Source organism: Nannospalax galili, unplaced genomic scaffold (genome assembly GCF_000622305.1).
Source record: "Nannospalax galili isolate Female #2095 unplaced genomic scaffold, S.galili_v1.0 scaffold2227, whole genome shotgun sequence".
NCBI classification, from domain to species: domain Eukaryota; kingdom Metazoa; phylum Chordata; class Mammalia; order Rodentia; family Spalacidae; genus Nannospalax; species Nannospalax galili.
The window spans coordinates 384,034-389,519 of NW_008356468.1; the positions used below are offsets into that span (position 1 = coordinate 384,034).

Genomic DNA, 5,486 nt, shown 5'->3' on the forward strand with positions numbered 1-5,486 from the left:
CGGTCGCTGGCCTCCCGGGGGCCCCGCGCGCTCTTACCTCGGGGAGCGGCCGGGGCTGCGCCCTAGTCCCCGCGCCTCGGGACGGCGGCGTGTGGAGGGAGCCCGGCTAGGTCCGGCCCCGGTGTCCGCCGGGAGGAGCCGAGGGAGAGCGGGAGCGAGAGGGGGAGCCGCGGCGGCGAGTGCGCGCGTGTGTGGAGGAGCGAGAGAGCGAGGGAGTGTGCGTGTCTGACTAGGGGGGAAGTGTGCAAGGGACGGATCCCTTCCTTCCTCCCGCAGCCTCTGGTGGAGACTCGGAGAATGCAGCGCCCGCCGGCCAGGAGCGCCGCGCCGCGCGGAGCAGCAGGCGGCCGCCGGGCCGGACCCCGCAACCAGCTGGGGAGCCCGGCCCCCGCCCCTTCGCCCCTCCCTCGCCCTCCGGGCCGGGCGGCTTCATCTCCCTCGCTGCCCGGGCCTCGGGGAACCCCCAGGGGGAGTGCTCCTCGGTCCTCCAAACCAGATCCACGCGAAGGGAGCGCCCCCAGGAGGGGAGCCTGCCTGACTGCTGGGATGCCCCGGGAGGTAGACCCGACCCTGTCCCGGCTACACACCTCGCCTGAATTCACTAACCCCCGCCCCCCCCCCCCACTAAGAGAACCTGGCTTCAAAAGAGGGGGCTGCAGGCGAAGATGGGGGCAGGCTTCACAAGTGGCCACCCCTGGCTGGCTGCCCAGAAAGGCCCATTGCATAGGCCGCGGGCTTCAGGAGCAATCACAGCGCACAGGGGTGGACAGAGCCTGGGGCTGGGCGTCTACGAGCAGGTGGGAGGACAGTTGTCATAAGAAGAGAACCATGTCGGCCTTCCCTCTTCAGGAGAGAGCCCTGGACATCCCGTCTCCAACCAAGGAAGAAAGCAGGGACACAAAACAGCCTGACCTAAACTTAGTGCCCCCTTGGCACCATCCTCCTAAAACAACCTATCCACCTTCCAGAAACACCTGGAAGACCCTCTTTTCCGCTCCTGTTCAAATTCAGCTGACTCCCTGCACAAGAGCTTTTCTGCCCTGACTGGTTTCTTTCTCCCCGTTGCATGACCGAAGGTTAGGTGGGCAAGGGATAACCGGAATGAACAGCTATATGACCCTGTCCTTAACCTGTTGACTCTGACCAGGCCTCCCTATCTGCAAACACCTGTTCACAGCAAAGAGTGGGGTGAGTCCCCCAGGAACCCACACTCCAGCTCACCCCAGCCTGCTCCTCACTTAGCCTCTCTAATTTCCCTGGTGACTGGTGTCTCCTCTGGGTGACTGCCCCTCCAGGCCTTCTTGCTGAACTCCATGGCACTTGTTTATTTTGAGATTTATCCTCTACCTAAACAGCCTGTTCCCTGCTTTCAGTCCTTCATTGATCTCCCCAGCCTTGCCTTTGTATGGCCTCTTCTCCTGGTCTCTCACCCTCTCTCTCTACTAGCCTCTACTTTTTCGTGCTTTCAGAGAACAGAGGCTGGCCCTGCCAGATACACTCTCCACTTCCTGTTCTCTCCCTCCCTCCCACTCAGGTGTGCAGCTGTGATTGCTCCTGAAATCTCCAGGCCTGGTGTGTCTTGACCTCTCAGGAGTTCGACCTACTTACATGTCCATGGGTGGTTTGGGCCTGGGATCCTGTGGCTCTCATGTCTGCTGGCACATAGAGGTGCTCTATAAGTTCTTTTCTCCCTAGAACCCTTTACTGGAACCCCCATTTGCTGGATAGCTTTAGTTGCCAACTTGACAAACCTGGGAAGTGGGACCCTCAACCTGGGAATTGCTTCTATTGGATGGGCCTTGTGGACACATCTGTGGGGCATTTTCTTGATTGTTGAGTGATGTGGGAGGGCCCAGCCCACTGTGAGCCGTGTCATCCTTGGGCAGGTGGTCTGGTGTTGTATAATAAAGCAGGCTGGGCATGGGCCAGGGAACAAGCCAGTAAACAGCGTTCCTGCATGATCAATGCTTCGGCTCCTGCGTCCAGGTTCCCACCCTGAGTTCCTACCCTGACTTCCCTCAGTGATGAACTCTGTCCTGGAAGATGTAAGATAAAATAATCCCTGTCCTCCCCAAGTGTTTTTATCATAGCAATTGAAAGTAATTAAGACACCCCACCTTTTTCTCTTCCAACACCTAGCATCCCCCTTTTGGACTCCCTTTCTCTAGTTATCTTTGATTCTGCCATCCATCCACAAACCTTCTCTGGGTGCCCACATGTCAGGCATTGTCCTGGGCTCTAAGAGCACAGGAGAATCACCATCAGTGCATGACTGTCAAGATTTTAAGTCCTCACAATATAATGCATATTGCCAACCCCGCCTTACAGATGAGGAAACTGAGGCACCGCATGGTGGAATATAAGAATACACAGAGGGCAAGTAGCAACCGTGGGTCTGTGCATCCTGCCTGGGTCTGCCCTTGCACCCTGGTCTGGGAGGAGGGAAGCCAGAACTCTCGCTGGGTACCAGGTGCAGCAAGAGGCACTGTGGTGAGATAGAACAGCCTCATGAGAAGCATGGGGCACATTAGGCAGACCTCTTTCCCCAGTGTTGATTTACTGATCAAATAAAATAATTATGACCATAACAGTTAGCAAGCCCTGTGTTATTAATAAACATTTTCCATAGATTTCATTTGATTTTCATAGACGCCAACTTACAAGTTTATAAATGAGGAGACTGGGGCACAAAGGAACTATGAAACTTGCTGAAGGTAACATAGTTTGTAGAAGAGCTGAGCTTCAAGCCCACACAGGCCAGGGCTGGAGCCTGCGTGCTTGAACTGGTGTGTGATTTTGCCCCCAGGTAAGCAACAAGCCTGGTATTCAGATGGTGTCTTTATACTATATTGAGGTGGTGTGAATACAAGAGGAATATTACTCTCTCAGAATGAATGGGGCCAGGAAAGACTTGAAGGATGGGTGTGGCTAGGGATGCATTCTAGGAAGAGGAGTTTTTAAAAATATTTTATTTATTATTTTTATTTTATGTGTATGAATGTATTACCTGTATGTATGTAAGTGCACCCATGTTGTGCAATGCCCATGGAGGTCAGAAGAGGGCGTCAAATTCTTTGGAACTGGAGTTACAGAAGATTGTTAGCCGCCATGTGGGTGTTGAGAATCAAACCCAGGTCCTCTGCAAGAGCAGCCAGTGCTCTTAACTACTGAACTATCTCTCCAACCCCAGGAGGAGTTTGTGAGATTCTACCTCCCACCTCCAGAAAAATGTCCAGCCAGGCTTGATATACGAATCACCTTTGAAGTAGTCATCTAGGCCCTGGCTTTACTTAGGCCCCCTCCACCTCCACCCCATGACATTTGGGTCCATAACCCTTTGTCAAGGAGCTGTCCTGAACTCAGTAGATGATGCTTAGCAACATCCCTCATATCTGCCTGCTAGATCCTGTGGTACCACTCCCCTCTCTTAGTTGTGACAACTAAAAATGTGTCCAGACAATGCCAAATGTCTCCCAAAGGGCAGAGTCAGCCATAGTTGAGCATCAGGGCTCCAGTGTGAGGGCCTGAACAGCAGGGTCTGCTCCAGGGTGCTGTGCCTTTGAGCAGGTGTTGCTGTGTGTGTGTGTGTGTGTGTGTGTGTGTGTGTGTGTGTGTGTGTTTGGGCTGCTGTCAGCTCCAGCCTCTGCTCCTCTCCCTGACTCTTCCTCTCTTCACATTTCTTCACACCACGGCCCAACCCCACAGGGCCTCACCTGGGTCTGTCCTCTCCACCCACAGCTCCTATGGCTTTCTGTCCTGCTTGTGTCTCTGTGTCTGTCTGTCACTTTCTCCCACACTGTCTGTCTGCTTTTCCTCTGACACTCTCCACCGTGGCTCTGTCTCTTCTCCAGCAGCATTTAAGGGGCTCTCTGATGCTTTCTGAGTGTGTGTCCTGGTTTGTCCTTTCTACCTGACTCCTTTCTCTCCTTGTCTCTGTGTCTCTTTGACATCTTCTTTTCCCTGGCTGCGTTTCTGTCATTCTTTTCCACTTCTTTCTGGCTTTCTGTCCTGTTCTCTCTCTCTCTCTCTCTCTCTCTCTCTCTCCTCTCTCTCTCTCCTCTCTCTCCTTGCTGTCTCTGTCATCAGTCCCCCTCAAGTCTCCATGGTCTCCCTCCTCACATGCCACTGGGTTCTCTGTCCCTACCCTGACCTCTTCCCATCTTCCCCTCCTACCTCTTCCTTCCTCTCCCTTCCCTTCCTCCCATCCCTCCTCTCTTCCTTCTTGCCCTCCCTCCCTTCTTTCCTTCTCTCCCTCCCGCTCTGTCCGTGGGAGCTGGAAGTTAAAAGCTTTTCGGAACTTGCTCTCCAGTCGCTGTTCCCGGCGCCTTTCATCTCGCCAGCACATTTGTAAAACTGCGCAGACTGAAGGGCCATGACATGAACAACCACAGAAATGTCAGCGCAGGGATGGGGCCGCCAGCCAGCGGTGGGGGAACTGCCAGGGCGTACCCCAATCCCTCCTTGGAGGGACTCTGGTCCTAGGCTGGGGTGGAGTCACCCCCCCCCCAGACCCATTCCAGTGATTTGTTACTTTTCCAAGGCTCCTTCTGCTAGCAAGAGCCTGGGGCAGGGCAAGAGGGAAGGACAGGCAGGCTTCTGGGTGGACCAAGGAGAGACCAGGCTGGTGGCCGATACTTGGGAGCGCTGGGAGTGCTGGGGAGCGGAACTGCTTGCTCCCTAACACCTCGTCATGTTCATCCTCACCCACCCAGAGTCATTGTGTCTAGGTTCAAATCTCTCCACTTACCACTCTGAGCAAGTGGCTTCACCGCCATATGCCTCTGGTTCCTCAGAGGAAAAGCAGGCATGATATTAGCAATGCCTACATCAGAGGGTGGGGGTGCAGATTAAATGAATGAATCCATGTAAGACACTTAGGGTAGGTGTTTGCAGTGGTTAGCAAGGACAGCAGCAGTGGCCTTGCTGGATGGGATGGTGGGTCCCATGCTTCAGGAGAGGAAATTCAAGGTTAGAGGGGGAAGGTGACCTGCAGAAAACTCAGAACAACTGGGAGAGGAACAGCGATCAAAGCCCAGCTACCTCTCTTCCTTTTCTTTCTCCCAGAGGTTATGGGCATCGCATGGGGTTGGCATTCAAGGTCTGGTTGTTTAAGCCCCGACTCTTCCTGCTCCCTGCTGTGTCCTGTGGCCGGAGCTCATAGTAGATGCTCGATAAACATTTGTTGAATGAAGGTGTGATGAGATGAATGAAAATGTTACGAAAGGTGTCAAGGTTAGACAATTGAAAAGCATTTTATTTGCAAGTGTGTGAAGGACAAGGCATGGGAGGGAGTGAGGCTTGCAAACAAGGAACAGGGGCCTTGGGAAGCTCCAGAATGGGGCCGGGGGTGGGGAGGATGAGGAGTGGGTTTGTCCAAATCCAGAACTCTCACTTAGCCTAAGAGGCGGCAGCACCCTAGACAGCAGACATGACCTTAGTCCCAGAGCACATTTGCCAGAGGAGCTGTTCAGCGTCTGGTTTAGCCA

At 54.1% G+C, this 5,486-nt stretch overlaps 1 protein-coding gene across 3 annotated transcripts in view; it reads right to left on the bottom strand.

The window, feature by feature from the left end:
* Positions 1 to 355, bottom strand: part of Cdh22 (cadherin 22) — a 128,090-nt gene extending 127,735 nt beyond the window's left edge. For all 3 annotated transcript variants that reach the window (XM_029556927.1, XM_008854613.2, XM_017803633.2), the window contains exon 1: positions 38 to 355. The gene's annotated coding sequence lies outside the window, so the exon portion shown is untranslated. The remainder of the gene's footprint in view (positions 1 to 37) is intronic.
* Between the last annotated feature and the right edge of the window lie 5,131 nt (positions 356 to 5,486).